Here is a 25518-nt window from a genome sequence, read left to right as displayed (position 1 = left end):
CGGAAGCACTTTTTTGAAAAAAATAATATAATTGTGGTTTAAAATGTCATGATTGTTAAATGTAATAATGACATGAAATGTACATAAAAAAAGAAAGATGAAGTAGTGATGGAGTGTTTGTCGTAGCACTTCTATTCTACTTTATCTGAAAGTAAAAGAAGCCCAAACATTTATAAAAAGATGGTGGGGTAACGCTTATATAATGTAAACATAAGGAATGAGTGCTTATGATAAAATAAAATAAATGTGGTTGAATAGGTGATACTAATGAATGGAATTTTTTTTTTCATTTCACCCATATGATGAATATAAAAGACTCAATAAAAATATTTTAAAAACATGAGCATTTTTCTTTCAAGGATGGTTTGAAAGTTATCCATTTTATAAAACAACATAATACTGCATGCTAAAGGAGAAAAGTCAGCACAATTATGATAGAATAGAAAATAGAATAATGTTTTTAAATACTTTTACAGTCAACAAACTCGTAAGCAGAGTACACAGTTGAAAGCACCCTACCACAACTAGTTTTTGAAACGCATAGTAAAATAAAGTAACGTCACATAGAAAGCCAATCTAAATTAGCATGAGGAAGGTAGACGTAAGTACACAACAGCCAATCACATTTCAAAATCTGCGCAAGGAAAGGGATTGGTCGCTAATGCGTTTTCTTACAACCAATCAAAAAGTGGTGTTGAAAGTTTCTGTTTTTAACATATGAGTAAATGAGATATCTTTGCATGTACACGCAGCGAGAGGGAATTATTAAAGATGACTTGCTTTCGTAAGACCCCGAAAGGCTTCTTCCTGAATAAGTACGCACTTCACTGTCAGACCCCATCTAATGATTATCCAGACTCTCAAGCCTAAACACGTCAGAAATCATCTCTCATCACTTTCTCTTCTTTTTAGTGTATTGTTTCTGGCAGACTGTGTGACCCTATGCCCAGAGCCCTCGAAGGCCCTGGAGACTGCCACGACAAAGACCAGCTCCTGCAGTGTCTCAGAGCCAGGCGGCCCCCCCACCCAAAATTTAAAAGCCCCGGGGAGAGGTGTAAATTAATCAAGACTGAATACGTTAGTACATCCCACTCCTCTTACGCTACCAGGAAAACACAACAACACTACATGGCCCAGATTTCCATTGTAGTGATTTGTTAGATCCAGGTCTAGTTGTCAGATCGACACACACACACTCCCTCATGGTTGGTATACACCCACACCACACCCATCCAGCGCATCCATCACTACACACGTGACCCTATCTATAAAAAAGACAGAGTGCACGTGTTGTACGCCATTTTAGAGTTGTTCCCAAACTACCGAACAAGGGGGCCCTCTACCACATGAGTGGCCTCTTTGGTCACTGAGTTAGTGGTACCCGAAGCACTGAGCGGGTAAAGAAACTATGATGATGATGATGGGAGCAGGAGTATGTCGTTAGCCATAGAGCTATCAAGACTCAGTGCCATATATGAGACTTCTTTGTTTCAGAACGGGACTACATGATGCAGAAGGTGTCTTTTCCACGAAAAGGTGAGCAGTGAGGCCTGGGTATGCATTGGCGGGAGTCAAAGGGTTGGAGCAGACTAGATATAAAAAGGCGACGCAGTGATTTAGACGAACGCACTCCTATATAGTGTATCAATTTACATTTATACATTTTTTTCCAAATAGCAGGAACGTTTTTATAATTGCTGAAACGTCCGGAATATTACCTATAGAAATAGTTCATATAAATGTGAGAAGGAACGTGTATGAAAGCGCGATGTTATCTAACTGCACATTAAGATGGTAACAATTACCAATCATAACATCTTCCTTTTACTATCTTTTAGATGTAGAGCATTATGTCCGGCACGTGGTGAAAAACACCGTTGACAGAAAGGTGAGCTGCAAATATTGTTTTTAGTCAGTCTCTTATTTCTTCTCTCCTTTCATAAAAAAATTACACACAATGTTAACTACCTTTTTATCTTACAGGTTGTGTTTTACAAATTGACGAAACCCCCACAAAAGAAACCTACAAAGCTCTACGTTTGTGTATTCTACAATGATGCGAGGACACTGTAACAATGACTAAGAAGTCTGCTTCTACACGTAGTGCATCCTCTTTGAATGATGCCAATGGTTCAAGGTGAGCAAAGAAGCTTGTTTCTAAGCATGGGCGTAAAATTCGTTCCGCTCGCGGAATTTGCGGATTTTCGGCAAATCCGCAATCCGCGAATTCTCGCGAATTTTCTGAAAATTCGCAAATTTGCACGCAGCGGAATTTTTTGCTTGGTGATACAATATTGCGGTGCGCGGCGTTCACTTACCGTCATTCAGCGTTTGCAGAGTTGTTTTTCTCCATGTTTTGCGTGTGCTGCGCCATTTTGGATCTTGCTGCGGGATCCCACCAGAGTTTGTCGACCGCGATTACATCATTGCGGCTTGCCACCTTGCACAGCGAGAGTTTGTCAACGCGAGTACGTCATAAAGGCCCGTGATCACGCCTCGGGGGAGTAAACAATTGCGAACACGTAGATGAGACGGGCAGCAACAATCTCGCACTCGCGAAATTGCAAAATTTGCAATTCTGCACAAGAAATCCGACAGCAAGCAGCATAAACCTTCTGAAAATGATGATTTTTATCAGAATAACTCCTACGGTTGACATTTGCCTGCACTTTTTTTTGCAAGGAGTCCATTTTGGGGGGGGGGTGGGGGTGGGAGGAAGGATGTGCCCCACAGTCTCCAACTTCCTCTTCCTGTACAGCAGGCTCCTCCCAGTGCTTTGTTCATGTCCTGGTCACTTTGATTTGGATCTTGACCTGGAAAGATTACTTTTTGTGGATGCTGCTGGATATTTGGATTTTTAGGCCTTTTTGACTTTCTTTGGATCACTTTTGGATTAGAAATTTCACAAGTAAGTTTGTTTGGGGCCTTACAGTTGCTGCAACTACAATTTTGGAATTTTCGATTTTTGGGCTGTTGTTGGGGCCTTTTGCCCAGGGGTACTCAGTGGTGCATGGACTGAGTTTTTCTGTGTGGTCTCTTAAATGTATCAATGCGTGTTTCTTGAACCACAAGATTCACATTCACATCCGCACTCACTTTGTTTTCATATAAAGGTGAACATAGTTAAAACGAGTTGTTCAATAAACTTCTTCACTCAATTGTTCATCTGTTCATTTCATTTAATTGTCATGAAATTTTCAGTTTTCATTTTTCTTATTCCTTAAGTAGTTCAATGATTATCATCAATTCATACATTGCCCGATGCATTTCGAGCTACACAGCTCTTCCTCAGGGGACTTTTTTATCTGAAACAAATACATTCCTTTACTAATGGTGTACCAGACTTGATTAAGACAAGCAATTCATATCAATAATCAATAATCAAACAATTCATTCAAGTGACCAAGTTGCAATAGAATCGGATTCCTCACGTTCCCAAACGTGCAATACCTTGAACTAGTGTGTCACCTTATGACCCAGTCATTAAAAAAATGGGTGCGCGCTTGTATAGACAAAACTTCCATATGACTGACCTGTACCCTTGTGGTTGTAAGCTGGTCTGTGAGCTGTAACGAAAATTACAGAGCTTGTAACCTTGACTAAGATAGACTATTTAAACTAAAATGCAGGCGTGTTTCTCCCACCCCCCGGGGGGTTCTATCCATCTCTTACCGTGTACGCGGTTCGTATGGTTTCCCAATGGCGTGCGTCGCTCTTTCCAAGCGATGTCTATGGTTTTTTATGCCGGTCACGTGGGACAGGTAAATTTACGTTGTTTACTTCCTGCCTTCTGTCGCGTATGACGTGAAACGTCATGTTGCGTCAGCGTACGTCGCTCTATCCGTGCAGTGTCTATAGTTTTGTATGCCGGTCACGTGGGACGGGTAAAAACATTGTTTACTTCCTATTTTCCGACGCGTGTGACGTGTTACGTCATGGTTTAGTCCCATTCTATCTAGCTGGATGGTATGTGTGTGTAGTGTAACCTACACTGATTCATGTGGATTCTAGTGGTGAACAAAAAGAAATAAAATATAATAAAAGCCTCCGATGTTGTGCATATATTTTTCTGGGGAACATGATGGAGAAATAATAAACATGGTGATTACCATAGCAACCTTAGTACATGCATGTTATACAAAACAATACATATTGCGTAAAAAAAGGTCTGTACATATCAAATTTGATCATGATGAGTGCTTGGCACCCTATGCAGTCATTTCACGGTGTGGTGCTACAAGAAGCAACTAAGTTCAATCCTTTCATTTAACCCTTTTGGGTGGAGAGTGCACAAAAAATTGATCCAAAATATTTCTCTCCGTAGCAGATAATTGTTGGTGTCTCTTCCTGGCAAATTCTGGAAGCTGCTGCTGAAAGAGCAGATAAACTACAGAGACAACATCTGTTATCCACACAAGTGAAACCAGAGGAACAAAGAACAGTATTTGTCTCGAAGTTCTCAACCAGGAGTTTTTCCATCAAAAAAACCATAATGAAACACTGGCCATTACTGGCCCTGGAGGAAGATTTCAAAGGATTATTCAGTAAACTTCCCATATTTGCATATGAGAGGACAAAAAACCTGAAGGAATTAATCAAAACTACACAACACAAAGAAACAGATACATACAAAGGAACTGTTCCTTGCCACAACTGTGGAAATTGTTCGGCAATAATCAAGGGGAACGTGATTAATCACCCCACCAAAGGCATACCAATCAAACTCAAAGTATCAGGCACATGTGATACCAGCAACGTGGTATATTTGTTGAGATGCCCGTGCGGCCTGTCATACGTGGGAAAAACCCAGAGAAAAATAAAAACTAGAGTGGTCGAACACAAAAGTAACATCAGGCTGAAAAACCAAAAATCCACAGTAGCGATGCATTTTAATGAAGCCAAACATAACCCATCACAACTCAAATTTTGCATCTTAGAAAAGGTTGAGAATTTGCCAGGAAGAGACACCAACAATTATCTGCTACGGAGAGAAATATTTTGGATCAATTTTTTGTGCACTCTCCACCCAAAAGGGTTAAATGAAAGGATTGAACTTAGTTGCTTCTTGTAGCACCACACCGTGAAATGACTGCATAGGGTGCCAAGCACTCATCATGATCAAATTTGATATGTACAGACCTTTTTTTACGCAATATGTATTGTTTTGTATAACATGCATGTACTAAGGTTGCTATGGTAATCACCATGTTTATTATTTCTCCATCATGTTCCCCAGAACAATATATGCACAACATCGGAGGCTTTTATTATATTTTATTTCTTTTTGTTCACCACTAGAATCCACATGAATCAGTGTAGGTTACACTACACACACATACCATCCAGCTAGATAGAATGGGACTACACCATGACGTAACACGTCACACGCGTCGGAAAATAGGAAGTAAACAATGTTTTTACCCGTCCCACGTGACGGCATACAAAACTATAGACACTGCACGGATAGAGCGACGTACGCTGACGCAACATGACGTTTCACGTCATACGCGACAGAAGGCAGGAAGTAAACAACGTAAATTTACCCGTCCCACGTGACCGGCATAAAAAACCATAGACATCGCTTGGAAAGAGCGACGCACGCCATTGGGAAACCATACGAACCGCGTACACGGTAAGAGATGGATAGAACCCCCCGGGGGGTGGGAGAAACACGCCTGCATTTTAGTTTAAATAGTCTATCTTAGTCAAGGTTACAAGCTCTGTAATTTTCGTTACAGCTCACAGACCAGCTTACAACCACAAGGGTACAGGTCAGTCATATGGAAGTTTTGTCTATACAAGCGCGCACCCATTTTTTTAATGACTGGGTCATAAGGTGACACACTAGTTCAAGGTATTGCATGTTTGGGAACGTGAGGAATCCGATTCTATTGCAACTTGGTCACTTGAATGAATTGTTTGATTATTGATTATTGATATGAATTGCTTGTCTTAATCAAGTCTGGTACACCATTAGTAAAGGAATGTATTTGTTTCAGATAAAAAAGTCCCCTGAGGAAGAGCTGTGTAGCTCGAAATGCATCGGGCAATGTATGAATTGATGATAATCATTGAACTACTTAAGGAATAAGAAAAATGAAAACTGAAAATTTCATGACAATTAAATGAAATGAACAGATGAACAATTGAGTGAAGAAGTTTATTGAACAACTCGTTTTAACTATGTTCACCTTTAGATGAAAACAAAGTGAGTGCGGATGTGAATGTGAATCTTATGGTTCAAGAAACACGCATTGACACTTATACTTGACCCTGTGACTCAGAAGGATACTCACATCAACGCACCAATTACACTCCAGAAATCTGGTTCAAACAAAGCACACAGTCAAAACCACTTGAGTGCGGAGTCAAAGTTCCATTTGGTTCTAACAGTCTCTTTAATGTAAACATCATGGAGGGCATGGATGGCATTGGATTGTGGTGATTTTTGTGTGTTTTTCGATTTTTGGGCTGTTGTTGGGGCCTTTTGCCCAGGGATACTCAGTGGTGCATGGATTAAGTCTTTCTGTGAGGTCTCTTTAATGTAAACATCATGGAGGGCATGGATGGCATTGGATTGTGGTTGGTTTTTGTGTGTTTTTCGATTTTTTGGGGTGTTGATGGGGGGCCATTTTGAGGACTGGTACAGGCAGGGCCTGGCCATGTGGTGGGGGTTTAGGGGCCATTTTGAAGCCAGGCAGTGTGCTTTGTTGTGCCATAGGCCTGCACCCAGTCTGCCATGCTTTCATCCATTATGCCCAGGGGTACTCAGTGGTGCATGGGCTTAGTCAAGTTTAAATACTTTATTCGACAACATTGTCATAAAAGCTTTCATCCCTATCTAAGCATAATAAATACTAATCTAATAGTAAAAAAAACATATTAAATGGCATGCCATATTGCATTGTTGGCGAATAAAAAATCTTTAAAATTTACACATTAAAAGTATCATCACAGTCCAAAGGAAATTAATGTAGTTCATGGGGGTTTTAAAGTGCGCGTGCGTATTATCCAAGCCCATCCCAGGAACTTGGCGACTGCAATTACAAGATGAGGGGCACAATTTGATTTCAGGACCCTGTAAGCATCGAGGCATCTCCTTGTGCCCAGGTTTTTGCATGCAGGTTTCAGCCATCTGCTCCTTGGGGCAGCATATAATGGACATACGAATAAAAAGTGCAAAATGTCTTCTGCAAGGGATTTACAATAAAAGCATGTGCTAACGTTATCAGGGGACCATTTAACAGTAAAAGCATTTAGGGGTAGGGTGCCGACTCTGAACTGAAAAAACAATTTCCTATCTAGAGGCTTGGAGATCAGATCCCAGTACAATTCAAACATTGGGAGTGTTTTTATCTCTAAAAACTGGGATGTCAAGGCAGGGGATTGGCTGGAGACCAATACAGCATTATTTATCATTTCCCAATATAGCTTTTTTAATACATTCTTGGAAGGAAAGTCATCTGGGTCGGTTTCAGACCACAAGTGTTCAAGGTGCAATTTTTGGAGTAGTTTCCTCACCTCTTTTAAACAAACTACTTTGTGAAAGGTGTCAGAATTGTCAACATCCAATAAGGCAGCAGCATAGTGGCTCAGTTCCGGGGTAGTTTTTATACGCCTCCAATATAGGAGGGGGCGAAGTCTAATCATGTCCTCGATCCTTTTCCTCCCCAGATCATAAAGGAGAGGAGTGGTGGGGGTACTCTGAGGAACTCCGATTAAGCCTCGCAGGAATTTATTTTCTGCCGCTGATAAAGCATTCAAATTGGTGAAGCCCCAAAGTTCTGACCCGTAAAGACATGCACCCAGCACTTTCATGCCGTAGATCTCCAATGTTGGCTGTATTGGTTTTGAGAACGAAGTTTTATGCTTCTTTGTTATTGCCCCTGCCAACTGATTATATTTTAACGTTACAAGGTCCATGTGAGATCTCCAATTCATACGAGCATTCATAGAGATGCCTAGATAGGTAAAGGCGTCAACTTCTTCTAAGAAAGCCCCATTGTAGACCATTTTCCCCTTGTATTTCTTGGAGGGATTCAGGTTCATAAATTTTGTTTTTGATGTATTTATTTCTAAGCCTCGGATCCGGCAGAATTCTCCAAAAGCGTTTAGTGTCTTTTGTAGACCGCTAGGGGTCCGCGAGACCAGCAAGGTATCGTCCGCGAACATAAGTACTGGAACTCGCTTCCCATCCAGTAATGGAGCATCCGTCGGAGTTTGCTTCAAAAAATCCACAATACCGTTTATGTAGAGGGAGAATAGTGTGGGAGCCAGGACACAGCCCTGCCTTACTCCTCTCTCCACAGGAAAGGTTTCCGTGACCTCCCCCTGGATTCCCCACCTAATCCGGGCGTAGTTGTTCTCGTGGAGTCTTACAAGCAAAGTTAGTAGTTCCGGGCTTATTCCTAGATCCCTTAGAACATCCCAAAGTTTTTGGCGGGGGACTAAATCAAATGCGGCCTTCAGGTCGACAAAAACAGCGAACAGGGGACCATTTAGCAGGGTGACGTTCTTCCAATATATAGTTAAAAAGTGAAACACTTGGTCAACAGAGCTGGTTAAAGGGCGAAATCCAGCTTGATAAGGCGAAAGAATGCCCTCGTCAACTATCCAGGCTTGTAACTTCTTTAGGACCAGCCTACCCATCAATTTTTGGGCACAGTCGATAAGGCTAATTGGCCTGTAGTTGCTTGCTAGAGCCTTATCTCCTTTTTTGTAAACTGGAATAATTTCTGCTCCTTTCCACGTTGGGGGAATCTTCGCCCCCTGTGCGATAGCATTCCCAAGCCATACGAAATATTTACACCAGCTATCTCTGTCTAATAAGAAAACGTCAGCCGGTATACCATCAATGCCTGGTGCCCTGCCTCTGGTCACTCCATCCATTGCCTCATGTGCATCTTTTAGTGTGAATGGTCCATTGACATAGAAGACCCTTTCTAGGGGAGGAACTGCCTGTTGTCCTATATTGTCAGCGTATTGGGGTTTGAAGAAATCAACCCAAGACTCTTTCGGGACGTGATTTTTTGGGCATTCCGCTACACCCCCTGAACCCCATTTTAGTATGGCCCAAAACTCTTTCTGATGTTTGTCAGCACAAGCCTTCTTCAGTTCTAACCAAAGATTCTCATCCCATTGCTTTTTTGCCTTTACCTGGGTTTTTCTATATTCATCTCTGGCTTTCAAAACTCCCGTTTTAGACCTAAGAGCATTACTAAGGTTATGCCTTGCTACTCTACATGATTGGTCGTACCAACCCTTTTTTATAGGTTGTCCATTTCCCTTCTTCTTCTTGCCAGCTTTCAAGAATAGTTTCTGGAGGTTGGCAAAAAACTTTGGCTGTGACTCTTCAATTATCATTTTAAAATTTCCATCATTCAATAAAACCTGCAATCTGGCGACTTCATCAATAACTAGCCCCTCGAGGACCTGCCTATCCTCTGCATTGGCCACTAGAGTTGCCCATCTAACATGACGAACGTCGTTTGTTAAAACAACGTCTGAGGTCATAAGGTTCCTAGCTAAATTTTCTGTCATGATTTTTTGCTCAAGATTAAAAGTTAAGGACAGAGGGTTGTGATCACTCTCCAACCTGGATATGACCTGCATATCGATCACTTTGTTCCAGACTCTAATATCTATCAGAATATAATCAATTCTGCTGCTTGATCTTAGGTTATCAAAGGTATGTCTGCCCTGAGGATCAGAAGGAGTACGACCATTTACTGCCCTCAATCCTCTGGATAGGCATAAACTTTTCACCTGAATAGCTACTTGTGACCATTTTTTAACCACTGGAATGTCCAACTGAGGAATTCCCCATTTAGTGTCTTCTTCGTGGGTCAGATCATTGTCCTCACAGCCCAGTGGTTCAAATGTTGTATTTAGGTCTCCTCCTACTAATATATTATACTGAGTAGATAACTTCTCTAGGTCCACATCTAGATCTGCTATTATATCTGAGGGTATACCCCCTAGAGTCCCCCTGGCATAGATGTTGTATATTGCCAGCTTGCAACCATCGTTGCAAGTAAGCAAGATAGAAAGTAGGTCACTGTTGGAAATATGATTTTGCTTAGTAGTACATTGCAGAGTTTGCCGTAACCAAATGGTTAAACCCCCTGAAGGGCGCCCCTTTAGATTCTTCTTCGCGGGCACATAAAAGTTCAAGAATCCCAAGCGAAATACTGGTGACACTGACCATGTCTCTTGTAACAGTACAATGTCATAAGAATCTATAAAGTCGCACCATTCCGGGGTCTCAGTTTTATGTTGGATACCTGCAATATTCCAAGAGATAATCTTGATGGAGCTTCCTCTTTCCGTACTCCTCTTATTTAAGGGAGTAGTCAGGTTAGGGGAAGGTTCATCAGATAGGGACCTTACTTCAATCATTGTAATACCTGGTTGAGCAGCTGATAAGCTGTTCTCCACTGATTCAGTGGTACAACCTCTAGGGTCGGGTGTCCTACGGCCTGTTTCTTCTACCACAGTGGGACTAGAATTCCCGTGGTGATCCTCTATAATCTTTAGATGCCCTGCACTCTTCGGACTATCCAGTCAATCACATTGGCTTAATCCTGATATGGCAGAGAACCTGTTTTCCAACGTAATTCCCCAATTGCTTTTGTTTGGTGGGTATTTGGATTTTCTAGTAATGGTGTTCCATTTGGTTTTTAGCAACGTTGGGTTTATGGCATTTCCCCTTTTTGTATAAAAGAAGTCCAGCGTTAGTGGCACAATTTCTGTTGATCTTCGCTGAGGGGGGTATATATTAGCTAGAATGTTTGGTAGGGCTTCGGGATCTGAGAGGTGCAACACCACGCAGTCCCCTCTAAACTTTTTACAGCCACCTCCGATCCATTCGACCCTTCTAGCTTTTACTATTTCTTGTGCCAGTTGGTCCCTGCCTCCTGGTTTGAAAGCCATATTCTTGGATAGCCAATGGAGTGATTTATTTATCAATGAAGGGATATTCTCCTCTTGTCCTGGTTCTAATTGAGGAACATTTGCTAGAACCAGAATTAATGGGGAAGCTTCTACTATTAGTTCTACAGGACCCCTATCCAAGTTCTCTATCCCGTTGGTAATTCTGGTAGCAGGCCCTGCTGAGTCCTCAACCCTCGGGGCTGGATTTATAATTCCTATCCCTTCTCCCCCTTGGCCAGATAGGTACGTGGTGTTTTGGGAAGTGCTTGCGGCACTATCTGGGCAGATTATGGCTTTAGTGTTTTTTGGGTCTACCATTGTCAAATTTGTTTGGGCAGGCCTAGGTGTTTCTGTTATAGTTTTTTGCAGAAGTGATCCCAATCTAGTGACCTCTGCTGTGAGTGAATCAATTTTGCTTAAAAGTGGTTTGGTGATCACTTTGATTTTGTTATCTATAGCATTCAGTAGCTTTTTGAATTGGTCTTCGTCTAGATGGATTCCACCTCCCCCTTTGTTCTCAATGTCGTCACCATGTTTATCCTCTGAGGGAGCCTCAAGGCATTTTTTTCCCGATCTAAGTCCGCCCCTTTTAGGTATATTTTTACCCTTGTTTTTCGTTATTCTGGGGGCTGGCATTGGTGTAGGGGCTTCCTCCTCTAGGGTATTACTTTCAATGTCTATAGTGCAGTCGGGGGTTGTTTCATTAATTTCAACTAGTAGTTGGGTCAATGAGTTAGTATCGGGTATTTGAAAGACCTCATTGCTGATGTCAAGAGTTGAGACTGGTGGAGGTGTATTGCCAATAAGCATGTCCGGAGAATAGCTAAGACCCAATGAAGACCTCCTATCCTGGTTGATTTTGGCAACTTTCTGTACCATATATTTTTCAATTGTGTTAATTGGAGCGGAGGATGCTTTAGGTTTAGTCATATTAGTGTCAGCAAAGGCAGTCCTTGGGGTGTCAAACAATAAGATGATCCCGCCAGATACAAAAGTAATAGGGTGGCAGCACTTACTTAGTTAAAATTGAACAGCGTTCGTGGCCCTGCTCCTGCCTCTTCGTGCCGATGAGGGCCGTAGAGGGCCCGCCCTTTGCCCGGGCTTAGCCCCGGGCGCTCCCGCGCGCGACTCGCGGGGGCGAGGGGCGTTCCGTTCTTTCAAGCGCCTCTGGGCGCTCGTGCGGCGTCACTTCCGCCGCCGGGGCACCTGGGTGTTGTAGTACTGATGGGCGCTGGAGCGCTGTGGATGTGAGCGCTGCTATCGCTTGCCGTTTCCCTCACGGCGTGGTTAGGGTGCTGGAGCGCTGGAGTGGCAAGCTGTCTGCTGTCCTAGCTGGCCGTTCACCTCACGGCTTTTGGAAATGTCCCGCAGGAGCTCCGGGCGCTCCGTTCTTTCAAGCGCCTCCGGGCGCTCGTGCGGCGTCACTTCCGCCGCCGGGGCACCTGGGTGTTGTAGTACTGATGGGCGCTGGAGCGCTGTGGATGTGAGCGCTGCTATCGCTGGCCGTTTCCCTCACGGCGTGGTTAGGGTGCTGGAGCGCTGGAGTGGCAAGCTGTCTGCTGTCCTAGCTGGCCGTTCACCTCACGGCTTTTGGAAATGTCCCTTGGCTTAGTCTTTCTGTGGGGTGTCTTGAATTTGAACATGATTGAGGGCATGGATGGCATTAGATTGTGGTGATTTTTGTGTGTTTTTTAATTTTGGGGGGTGGTGATAGGGCCTGTCCATGTGAGTGGGGGCCATTTTGAGGACTGGTATAGGCAGGGCCTGGCCATGTGGTGGGGGTCTAGGGGCCATTTTGAAGCCAGGCAGTGTACTTTGTGTTCCATAGGCCTGCACCCAGTCTGCCATGCTTTCATCCATTATGCCCAGGGGTACTCTGTCAGTGGTGCATTTTATTGGTCTTTCCATTTTGGGGGGTGGGTAAAATAAAAATGCTTACTTGCAAACTATTAATTGAAGCGCTACATATGCAACATGTATTTAACTGATGTTCCCTTAATTTGCTTTTAGGTGCAGAAAGACGAATCATCAGCCTCATCGTTTCTCATCAGTGCCAGGAACAAGTCCTGCTGCGGTGTGTGCAGCACAACGTCACGTGTGGCCACAGATAACTCTGCAACTTGTGCAACTGGGGCCTCCTGTTCTGACATCTGAAGATGGCCCCAAAAAAAGTTGCCCGTAGCTCCTCTAGCAAGAAAGTTGACACTAAGGAGCAGAAGAAGCAAGTGGCGCCACTTACCAAGGAGACTGGTGTGCCGACCGACACATTTTTTGGGAAAAGAAAGTACGCCTTCAGCAGCAGCGGGGTCTGCTGGGGACCAAGCTGGGGGCAGCACCCCCGCTCCATTTGGCTCAGTGCCACTACCACTACGCCAACTTAAGTCCAAGCCCTTGAGTGCTGCAGAGGCAGCCAGTCTAGTTGTTCAATCACCATCGACCAGTGATGTTGGCTCATCGCAAGAAAGTAGCAGCATCCCTCAATCAACACAGGTTGTCGTAACTCATCTGATGAGTGTTCAACAACCACAGCCGCAACAACAACCACATGTGCAAGTACAAGCCCAAGTACATGTGGAAGGAGAGGCGGCGCAAGGAGATGCGCAAGCTTGCATGGAGCGGCACAACCGCCCACAATAGTTGTTCCTCCCGAAGTAGGGGCACATCAGGAAATCGACATTCAAGCTGAGGTATCATTAGAGGAAGCCACTCCTCCTGCTCATTCATTGTCTTCCAGATCCCTAGCAAGGAAAAGATCAAGGATGGTGTCTACATCTTCTTCAAGCACCCTTCATTCTGATGATATGTATGAAAATTGGGAACCAGAACGGCCGTCTGAGAGTGAGGCACACCATGATCTGATAAAGGTAGCTAAGGGTAAAAGGAAGGTCTCCGAGTGTGATGATGACACTGAACAAGAAGTGGCGTATACTCCTGCTGATGAAGACTCTCACGACGGCGACGCAGTCATCATAAACGTCACTCCAGGCTCAGCGGGCATGCAGCAAACAGACATTTTTACCCTAGCCCGAAATGCTGCTGAGCGTGATGTTGGCGACGTGGGAATGGGACCACCACCAATGCAGTTAACTAGTACACCACCACCTACCGCTTCCATATTTTCTCGCCAGTAGGGACCTCCATCCACCTCGACCCCCATTTCCTCAATTAGTGGTGCTGCAAGTGCACAACGTAGTAAAGTTCAGCAACACACATCCTCCACTTCATCTGGCGTTAGCATTCCCAGTATCGCCTCCTCCGCCCCCCACAGACATTTGAAGTCCGCAGTTTGGGACTTCTTTAGTGTTAGCCCAACAAGGGAAAACATAGCCATTTGTACCATTTGTAAGCTTTGAGTTAGTCGTGGTAAGCTTGGTGCCAACTATGGTACCGGAGGCCAGAGAGGTCGTCTTGAGAGACAGCACACTGTCAAATGGCAAGCGCACCTAAAGGAGATCAAGGAAGCCCGAATTGCAATTCAACAAACTGTATCTGTTGATGTTTCATCTGATGATGACGAGGAGGAAGAAGCGTCAAACATTTCTTCACTTAAACCCAGTACCCCTGTCAGCAGCACACCCCCTGCAAGATATATGAGCCACACTAAGAGTGTGGGAGAGAGTGAGACACCAATGCGAAAAAGTTCATCATCACCGATCGTAACTGGGTTGAAGAAGTCATCATCATCCCCTAAAATGGTCCAGCCAACCATTAGAAGCCTGTTGTTTTCAGATGCGCCATTTGAACACAACCACCCAATGACGCGTCTGTATAACACTAAGCTGGCTAAAATACTAGCGCTGGACCTTCTCCCTTTTTCTTTTGTGGAAGGGGTTGGTTTTCTTGAATTAGTGGCAATGCTCTGCCCTAAATGGAAGGTTCCTAGCCGGTTCTATTTTGCCAGAGTTGCGGTTCCAGTACTACATGAAGATGTGCTGGAGGTGATTGGGTCAGCTTTGCAGAAGAGTGCTGTTCAAACTATACATCTGACAACAGACATGTGGACCAGTTGCCAAGCCGTTGATTACATGTGCATCACTGCACACTGGGTCTCTTTTTCAGGGGTTAATGCAAAGCTAACCGCAGGTGTTGACCCGGACAACGTTTTTAAAGCTGCTCGTAAACATGCAACACTAGGCATGATTGCCATGGAGAAAAGTCATACAGGAGAAAACATTTTGCATGAGTTTAACACAAAGGTCTTTCAATGGCTGTCCCCAAGAAAATGCATGATTGGTTATATTTCCATGGATAATGGCGCCAATGTAGTTAAGGCCATGGATAAGGGTAACTATTTCAGAGTGCCGTGTTTGGCGCACTGTATAAACCTGATTGTTAAAAAATTCTTGAGTGAAGAAAGTCCAGTGTGCGAGTTACTGACCACCTGCCGAAGAATGTGCACACATTTCAACCATTCTTTTAAGGCCCGGAAGCAGCTGAGGTGCCTGCAACATGAACGTAAACTGCCAGTAAAAGCACTCATCCAGGAGGTGGTAACACGTTGGAACTCAACCTTCTACATGCTTGAGCGTCTGTTTGAGCAGTATGCGGTAGTCAATCAGTATTTCTTTACACAGGGTTCAGCTATGAAGGACCTGAGGATACAGGTGGAGCAATGGAAGCTAGTTAAAAGCCTGACAGACATGCTTCATCCTTTTGAGGTCTTCACGCGTCCAGTCAGCAGGGAGGACTGTAATTTGGGAAAAGCTATCCCATTGTTGTGCATGCTAGAGCACCAACTGAAGGCGGTGTCTTCTACGTTTCAAAAAGAGGAAAAAAAGGAACAAGCATTTGAGTTGGCGGAGAAGTTATTAGAGCGCCTACTTTGCGATGAACGTCTTCAAAAGATCCACACAGAACAGCATTACATTTGTGCTACTATTCTGGATCCATGGTACAAAAAGGCATGGGCAGGCAGAATATTCTTTCCTTTTGATGACGCAGATGTTACAGAGTACAAACATTGGCTAGCTGTGGCAGCCAGTCGGTTTGAAAGAGAATGGCAGGAAACTGAAGGAAAAGGCAGTACATCTGCATCAGCAGGCCATCCGGAGTCCAAAAAATCCACTTCTGCATCTGTGGCAGAAGTGAGTGATTTTCCCTCTCAGCCGTTAAAGACACCAGCAACCGTATCATCTGCACCAGACACAACAGTAACATTGTGTGAAGAAGAGGATTGGCTAACTCAGCTTGGGTTTGCTTCTCAAAAGGTCCCAGCAAAAAGTAAGCAAAGTGGAGGAACCCTGGAGAACCTTGAGTCGTCGGTGCAGGACTATCTGAATGACTCAACAGAGGTCTATGTTCATGATGACCCATTGGCGTATTGGCATGGGAAAAGACAATTGTGGCCAGAGATCACCAACCTGGCTATAAATTACTTGTCTTGCCCACTCGCAAGTGTGTCTTCTGAACGTGTTTTCAGTGCTGCTGGTGGCATTGTAACTTGCAAAAGGACCTGCCTCTTGCCCAAAAATGTGGAGAGGTTAACAATGATCAAGAAGAATCAGCACCTCATACCACCAGATTACAAAATATGAGAATGCACGCAGGAAGAAGACGAGGAGGACACCAACTTAGATGAGGGAAGTTCTTGTCTGTTAGGTGACCTACTCCCGCCTGAATTCGCAGAGTTGGAGGACGAGCTCTTCTTCCCTGACACCGAGCCCTGAAAATGAGTCAATGAATCACTAACTTTCTTTTTCGTCCTTATTCACTTTTATTCCTTATTGCCTGTCTTTCTTTGTTTTGCAAAATCTATATAAATAAAAACTTTAATCACCTAATCACAAAAACAAGCCCAATCCGCAGAACTGTCTTCACTTATTTGCTTATTGATTTGAAGGTGCCGCAGTCTGCATTACTATGGTTCACAAGATCACAAGAACATGCTCCTCTATCCTCTTCCTCCAGACTCCTATTTCGCTCAAAGCAGATGGCTGGATTACGCCCAATGAAGAAAGACTCTGCACTTGTGGGGGTGTTCTACTTCTTTGCGGGTGAGTTGACGGGTCTGGGGCCGTTGCTGGATAAAAGTGGTTTGGACAAAATCGGAGGTGAAATTTTTTTGCGTTTTTGCTGACTTGCTTGTCTTTGGATGCTGTTTGGGGGGTGTTCCTGGTGTTTTTGGGTGGGTTTTGGGGTCTGGGAGCACTGCTTGCACAGTCTAATGTTGATTGCATTTGTTTTTCAGGAACTCCATGGTGGAAAAGGGGAGTTGGGGCCTAGCTGCACAGCGCCATTTGGACTGAATTCCAGGTAGTAGGCCCATTTTTGCTTTTTGCCAGTTTGGGGGTGTTCTGCTTTTTTCCGGGTGTTTGCGGGTGGGCTTTGGGGTCTGGGAGCAGTGCTGGCACAGTCTAATGTTGATTGCATTTGTTTTTCAGGAAATCCATGGTGGAAAAGGGGAGTTGGGGCCTAGCTGCACAGCGCATTTGGACTGAATTCCAGGTAGTAGGCCCATTTTTGCTTTTTGCAAGTTTGGGGGTGTTCTGCTTTTTTGCGGGTGGCTGCAGGGGTCTGGGGCCATTGCTGGGAATGTCTAATACCAAATAAAAGTGGTTTGGACAAATCGGAGGCGAATCTTTTTGCGTTTTTGCTGACTTGCTTGTCTTTGAGGTGCTGTTTGGGGGGGTTCTGGGTGTTTGAGGGTGGGTTTTAGGGTCTGGGAGCACTGCTGGGTATGGAAAATTTTGATTGCAAGAGGTTTGAAGCAAATCCATGGTGGCAAAGAGGAGTTAGGGCCTATCTGCAGAGCGCGCGTGGAGTGATTTTGGAAATTTGCCTGAAAATTTCTAAGTCCCCATTTTTGTAGTTTTGCGTTTTGGCTGTTTGGGGGTCTTCTACTTCTCTCTGCCTGCGTTGACGGGTCTAGGGCCATTGCTGGGAATGTCTAATACCGGATAAAAGTGGTTTGGACAAAATCGGAGGTGACTTTTTTTTGCATTTTTTCTGACTTGCCTGTCTTTGAGGTGCTGTTTGGGGGGGGTTCTGGGTGTTTGTGGGTGGGTTTTTGGGTCTGGGAGCACTGCTGCCACAGTCTAATGTTGATTGCATTTGTTTTTCAGGAAATCCATGGTGGAAAAGGGGAGTTTGGGCCTAGCTGCACAGCTCATTTGGACTGAATTCCAGGTAGGCCCAAAGTTTTCGAAGTGTGGCTTTTGTCGGGTTTTGCCTTTTGGCTTGTTGGGGGGGTTAAACTTGTTTTCTCCCGGGTTGACAGGTCTGGGGCCATTGCTGGGAAGGTCACATACCCGAAAGAAAGTGTTTTGGAGACAATCCCTGGGGAAAAAGTTGTTGCATTTTCTGAGATTTCGCTCACTCTACGGTTTTCGGGGGGCTGTTTGTGGGGGTCCCTGGTGTTTGTGGGGGGGTTTGCAAGTCTTGGAGCAATGCTGGGTATGGATACTTTTGCTTGCTTGCAAGTGGTTTGAATGCAATCCATGGTGGGTAAGGGGGGATTTGGGCGAACTTTACTTTCAAAGTACGTTTTGTCACCAATTTCAACTAGGCCTCGTTTTTGGAGATCTGATTGGGGGTCTTCTACATTTTTGCGACTGGGTTTAGTAAGGGCCAAATATCTCTGCCTCTACCTATAAGTGTTTGTTTGGCAGACTACCACTATTTTATCACAACATTGCTTGTGGTTTTAGGCCTCAGGGAGTTATACATGATTGTCTGCACATGATGTGAGTCTGAACACCACACTCACCTTTTTGTCACTGCGCTGATGGGGGTGTTACACCCCTTCACCCCTATGTCCTTGCCAACGCTGGCGGGTTTAAACCCACACTTATCTTCTGGTCACCTCACTGATGGGGGTAATATCCCATCTCCCCATATGCCTGACACTGCTGGATGTTTGACCCCCATCACCTAATCCTCACAACACTGATGGGGTGTATACCCCATGTCCCCTATGTGCTTGGCTAAGTTGGGGGTTTGAAGGCCATGCACATCATTTAGGCACCACACTGATGTTGGGGTGATACCCCATCTTCCCTATGTGCTTCTCAATGCTAGGGGTTTGTACCCCACAATCTGCGTGTGTTCACTGGAGTGATGAATGTAAGTGCATTTGTTTGCAGCATGTGACAATGATTCAGGATGTTAGCACACAATACACAAACTTGGCATGGGAGTAGCGGTAGAGTGTTTGCCCCACCACCTCTGGGGTGGACATGAATCCCCTTCTTGAGTGGACTGTGCTGGTGGGGTGAACATGGATCCCCTTCTGGGGTAGACTGTTCTGGGGGGTGGACATAGACACCCTTCTGGGGTGGACTGTACAGGGGGGTGGACATAGACCCCCATGTGGGGTGTACTGTGCTGGGGGGTGGACATAGACCCTTCTGGGGTGGACTGTACTGTGGTAGGGTATGCACCCTTCTGGGGTGGACAGTGCTGGGGGAAGGGCATCCACCCTTATGGGGGAAACTGTGCTGGGGGATGGGCCTCCACCCTTCTGGGGTAGACTGTGGACTGTGCTGGGGGATGTGCACCCTCCCTTTTGGGGTGGACTGTGCTTGGGGGATGTGCACCCTCCCTTTTGGGGTGGACTGTGCTGGTGGATGGGCATCCACCCTTCTGGGTTGGACTGTGCTGGGGGTGGGCATGCATCCCCTTCTGGGGTGTACTGTGCTGGGGAGGACATGGATGCCCTTGTGGGGTGGACTGTGCTGGGGGTGGACATAAACCCCCCTCTGGGGTAGACTGTGCTGGGGGCTCGACATAGACCCCCTTCTGGAATGGACTGTGCTGGTGTGATGGGCATCCACCCTTCTGAGGTGGACTGTGCTGGAGTGATGGGCATCCACCTTTCTGGGTTGGACTGTGCTGGAGGTGGACATGGATCCCCTTCAGGGGTAGATTGTGCTGGGGGTGGACATATACCCCATTCTTGGGTGGACTGTGCTGGGGTGGACATAGACCCCCTTCTGGGGTGGACTGTGCTGGGGTAGACATAGACCCCCTTCTGGGGTGGACTGTGCTGGGGTGATGGGCATCCACCCTTCTGGGGTGGACTGTGCTGGGGTGATGGGCATCCTCCCTTCTGGGGTGGAATGTGCTGGTGTGATGGTAATCTACCCTTCTGGGGTGGACGGTGCTGGGGGGTGGACATGGATCTTCTTCTGGGATAGACTGTGCCGGGAGGGTGGACATGGATCCCCTTCCTGGGTGAACTGTGCTGGGTGGTGGACATGGATACCCTTCTGGTGTGGACTGTGCTGGGGGTGGACATGGACCCCTTCTGGGCTGGACTGTGCTGGGGTGTACATGGATCCCCTTCTGGGTGTACTGTGCTGGGGGTCTACATAGACCCCCTTGTGGGGTGGACTGTGCTGGAGGGTGGGCATCAATCCCCTATGTGTGTTTTGGCTTTAACAGGTCGTGAAGTATTCATGGGTGGTAGGTGTCTGACTTACCGTATGCGATGTACGTGTCGGATCCACTTGTTGATTCAGTCAAAGGTGTACAGTACAGGGATAACATGCGTGATCATATACATGGCATCTTTGTCTCATACACGTGTTTGTGTTGTGGTGCGAATGGGACCTGATATACAGCTCTTTCAGATGCTGTGACGTACTGGAGGTGGCGACCTGTTCGGCGTGAAGGAAGTGCGCATCGTACTTGCCTGGCCGGAAACTGCTATGGTAATGGTTCTGGGCGGGTCAAATCTGTCTTTACGGAGAGGCCTTGTGCGGGAAATCTTTCTCGATTCGGAGCAAGCCGTTCTTGGACACATTTGCGCATTGTACTTCATCGTTCAGACGGACTGGCTCCCGGAATGAGAGGTAACGCTATGCACAGCTCTGGAAGGGCTGTCCGAGTGAGATCTGAATCGGCCCGTAGGCGTTTGACATCCACTGTTTCGTCTCTTGCTTGCTGCATTGCAGTCTCCACTTCATTCATAACTATAACTGCTTCATTTTGAATAACTGGTTCTCCAAGAGGATCTTGGCTTGGTGGTGCTGAACTTTGACTGCTGTGAACTCACCCTGGCTATGTCAGCAGCAATGGTTCTTCCTGTTGAATCTCATCTTTCAACATTTGCCAGGAGGTTGGAAAGACTGAACACTCAATAACATCTTTTACAGCATTGAAAGACTCTTCGTAGCAGTCACAGTGTTCAAGAAAAACTGATTCAGAATGCCACGTCTTGTGCAACAGCTAAAGTGCCAAGTAGAGAAACTATCTTCTCTCTGGAGTTTCACAACTAAGCTTTTGGTGGTTAACTAGATTTCCTTTGTTGTGTCTCACCAAACAACCATCACATCCAAGTACTGCATGTCTTCCTTCTTTTATGTTTTAAGTTAGATTACTTCTATATGTATAAGGCTGAAGTTCTTCACAGTGACATGTTTTGAAGATGGGGACTCCTTCATGGGTAGTATGTATCAAGCATGTTAGTTTTCGGAATGTCTTTATTAGGGATTTAATTCTGCAAGGTAGTGTATTTCTGGGAAAGACTTTAAATCTCTCTTAAGACTGATTGCCAGGCCTAGGCTTACCACACAATTCCTCTTGACTTAGAGAACAAACTAGCCGAGCTCAACCTGCCTGAGCATTCATAGGATCATATATCTCTATGGGAGACATTTTCAAGCTGAAACTGTATCATTTCTTGATAAGACTCCTTTCTGCAGAAATCTCCTCCCACATCTCTTTCATCTCTGTCTTCTCTGATTATGTTATATATGAAGTGGTGTACCGAGTAACAGCGATGGAGTTGTGTGCAACAATTTGTAGATCCATATTATCATTCCACATCTTTAATATCACAGGATTGCAGTCATTAATGTACTTGGAAGACACTGCTCTTCTTAAATGGTATGTATTTTTAGTGATTTCCATGTCAGTTTATGTCTGACTCCAGACAAATAGCTGTTCACTCTTACTCACTCTTACTTCAGAAATAACAGGACATGGGAATAAAAAATGACATCTTATATAAAATGTTCCTTTACATTTGTATTTTCAACGACAGTACTTCCCACACCTATGAGTTTGAAGCCATAGAACTTGTTGTCTCAAGCCCTTGTCGGCACCGGTACACAGTTGAAATATATATTCCTAATTGTCGACCTACACAAATATCATGTTGGAAATATCGAAGGTACAGAATTTTGATGTCAAGAATATCGTTGGACAGAATATCGAACTTAAGGTAAGTAATATCAAATTTATTTATATCGATGAAAGTAATCTCGAAGTTAGTAATATCGATAGCATATATATCGATGTAACTAATTTCGATGTTACTAATATCGATATTTGTATTATTTTTATGTTTTTAATTATGTATGTGTAATATGTTTTTGTTAAGTATTTTAATTTTTTTAATTAAATGTGTATTATTTTCATGTATTAATACCGTTATTTTTAAGTAAATTTTATGTTTTAGTACCGGAGCGGGTTGTGGGTTTATAGGGGAATAGGGTAGAAAGTAATTTAAATATACTAAAATAATTATTAATTTTTAGGAATTATAAATTCATTTTAATTAATTTATGTTTTTATTTCTGAAGCGGGTTGTGGGTTTATAGGGGAATTGGGTGGGAAGTAATTTAATTGTAATTAATTATTGATTTTATTTTTTTGTTATGGATAATTATTTTATTTTTAATTAATTATTAATTGGCAATTAATTATTTTAATTGGTAATTATTTCTTATTAATTGAAAAATATTTGTAATTAATTGGTAATCAATGTTTTATTAAAAAAAAGTATTATTTGGTATATTGTTTAATAATTTTTAATTGCGAATTAATTTTAAATAAAAAAAATGTGTAATGAAAAATATGTATTCTTTAATATTTATTATTTGGTGAGTAATATTTAATGATTACTATTTATTGGTATTTGTTGTTAATGCATTGTTAATCAATTATTCAAATGTAATTGCTTTTAATAATCATTAATTGTTTGTAAATTATGTAGATTTATTTAAAAATGTAAATATATATTATTTTAAATATAAAAATTATTTATAAGTATGTTAAATTTAAATTCTACGCTATCAAATGCTTTCCCTAATGTTGCACCCTCTGGAGTTGGAATAGTAATTTTTACCCCGGCACTATCCAACGTTTTCCCTACTGTTGCACCCTCTGGAGTTGGAATAGTAATTTTTACCCTTACGCTATCCAACGTTTTCCCAACTGTTGCACTCACTGGAGTGGGAATAGTAATTTTTACCCACCCGCTATTCAACGTTTTCCCTACTGTTGCACTCTCTGGAGTGGGAATAGTAATTTTTACCCCTGCGCTATCCAACGCTTTCCCTACTTTTGCACCCTCTGGAAATGGAATAGTAATTTTTACCTCTATGCTATCCAATGCTTTCCCTACTGTTACACCCTCTGGAGTTGGAATAGTAATTTTAACCCTAAGCTATCCAAAGCTTTCCCTACTGTTGCATCCCCTGGAGTTGGAATAGTAATTTTTAGCCCTACGCTATCCAACGCTTTCCCTAATGTTGCACCCTTTGGAGTTGGAATAGTAATTTTTACCCCTGCGCTATCCAACGCTTTCCCTACTGTTGCACCCTCTGGAGTTGAAATAGTAATTTTTACCTCTACGCTATCCAATGCTTTCCCTACTGTTACACCCTCTGGAGTTGGAATAGTAATTTTTAACCCTACGCTATCCAACGCTTTCCCTACTGTTGCCCCCCTGGAGTTGGAATAGTAATTTTTACCCATACGCTATCCAAAGCTTTCCCTACTGTTACACCCTCTGGAGTTGGAATAGTAATTTTTAGCCCTACCCTATCCAACGCTTTCCCTAATGTTGCACCCTTTGGAGTTGGAATAGTAATTTTTACCCTTACGCTATCCAACGCTTTCCCTACTGTTGCACCCTTTGGAGTTGGAATAGTACATTTTACCCTTACGCTATCCAAAGTTTTTTTACTCTTGCACCCTCTGGAGTTGGAATAGTAATTTTTACTATCAAGCTATCCAACGCTTTCCCTACTGTTGCTCTTACTGGAATGGGAATAGTAATTTTTACCCACCCGCTATCCAACGTTTTCTATACTGTTGCACTCTCTGGAGTTGGAGTAGTAATTTTTACCCCTACGCTATCCAACGCTTTCTCTACTGTTACACCCTCTGGAGTTGGAATAGTACTTTTTATCCCTACGCTATCCAGCGCTTTCCCTACTGTAGCACCCTTTGGAGTTGGAATAGGAAATGTTACCCACCCGCTATCCAACGCTTTCCCTACTGTTGCACTTACTGGAGTGGGAATAGTGATTTTTACCCACACGCTATCCAACGTTTTTCCTACTGTTGCACTCTCCGGAGTGGGAATAGTAATTTTTCCCCCTACGCCATCCAACGTTTTCCCTACTGTTGCACCTTCTGGAGTTGGAATAGTAATTTTTACCCTTACGCTATCCAATGCTTTACCTACTGTTGCACTCACTGGAGTGGGAATAGTAATTTTTACCCACCTGCTATCCAACGCTTTCCCTACTGTTGCACTCTCTGGAGTGGGAATAGTAATTTTTACTGCTACGCTATCCAACGCTTTCCCTACTGTTGCACTCTCTGGAGTGGGAATAGTAATTTTTACCCCTATGCTATTTAACGCTTTCCCTACTGTTTAATTTTCTTGAGGGGGAATAGTAATTTTACATTGTACGCTATCAAATGTTTTCATTAATGTAGTTTTTGGGGACTTTAAATGGTATTTTTATTTATTTATTTGTTTAATATTTTTTGTATTATTTTAGATAATGTTGTATTTAATTACCTTTTAAAATATCGAAAGTATATTTAATTTTTTAATGTAATAAATATAATTCATTATTTTTATTTATGTTAATATTTTGTGTGTAGATGTATTTGTAATTTATGGTATTTGTTAACAATTTATAATTAATTAAAATAAATAATAAATATTATTATTAATTAAGTATATATGATATATTGTATGTTTAATTTTCATTAAAGTTTTATTATTAAATATGTATTATTTATTAATATGTTTAAATATGTTGAATTTATATATAAGTATTATTTACTTTAAATTTACTTGTTTTATTTTTACAGAAAAAAAACGATATTTTTTATTACGATATTTTTAACATCGATATTTTAGTTTCGATATTTTTGTACTTACCATGTTGTAGATAGGGTGTCGATATACTTGCCTTCGATATTCCGCATCGATGTTGCTGTAGGTCGATATTGTCTGTCAATATTCTGTCAGAGATTCGTCAGCGCCATCTTTTGCTATGACGTATGTGACATACTGTTGTATTAAAGACAAGACAGAATCATCACGGGGAAAACATGGCGGCCGGCTAGGAAGCGGGTCGCGGACGTCCGTGGAGTGGTGATGTCGGGTCGCGTGTAATGGTCAGTTGTTGTTTAGCGGATTCCACACACTTGGGTAGAGCGGAGACGCTGCAGCATCACGGCGAGCTGCGGAGTGGTGATGTCGGCTCGTAAGCAGCAGTCAATTGTTGTTTAGCGGACTTTAAAAAAAAAACATACCTGAAAGCTGAGCGGAGACACTGCGGGCATCACGGCGAGCTACCGGTTAATCTTGGAAGCCGTTTGTCGGCTGGATTCAGG

The sequence above is a fragment of the Lissotriton vulgaris genome, chromosome 6 (assembly GCF_964263255.1).
Source record: "Lissotriton vulgaris chromosome 6, aLisVul1.2, whole genome shotgun sequence".
Classification (NCBI taxonomy): Eukaryota; Metazoa; Chordata; class Amphibia; order Caudata; family Salamandridae; genus Lissotriton; species Lissotriton vulgaris.
This window is presented reverse-complemented; position numbering follows the sequence as displayed.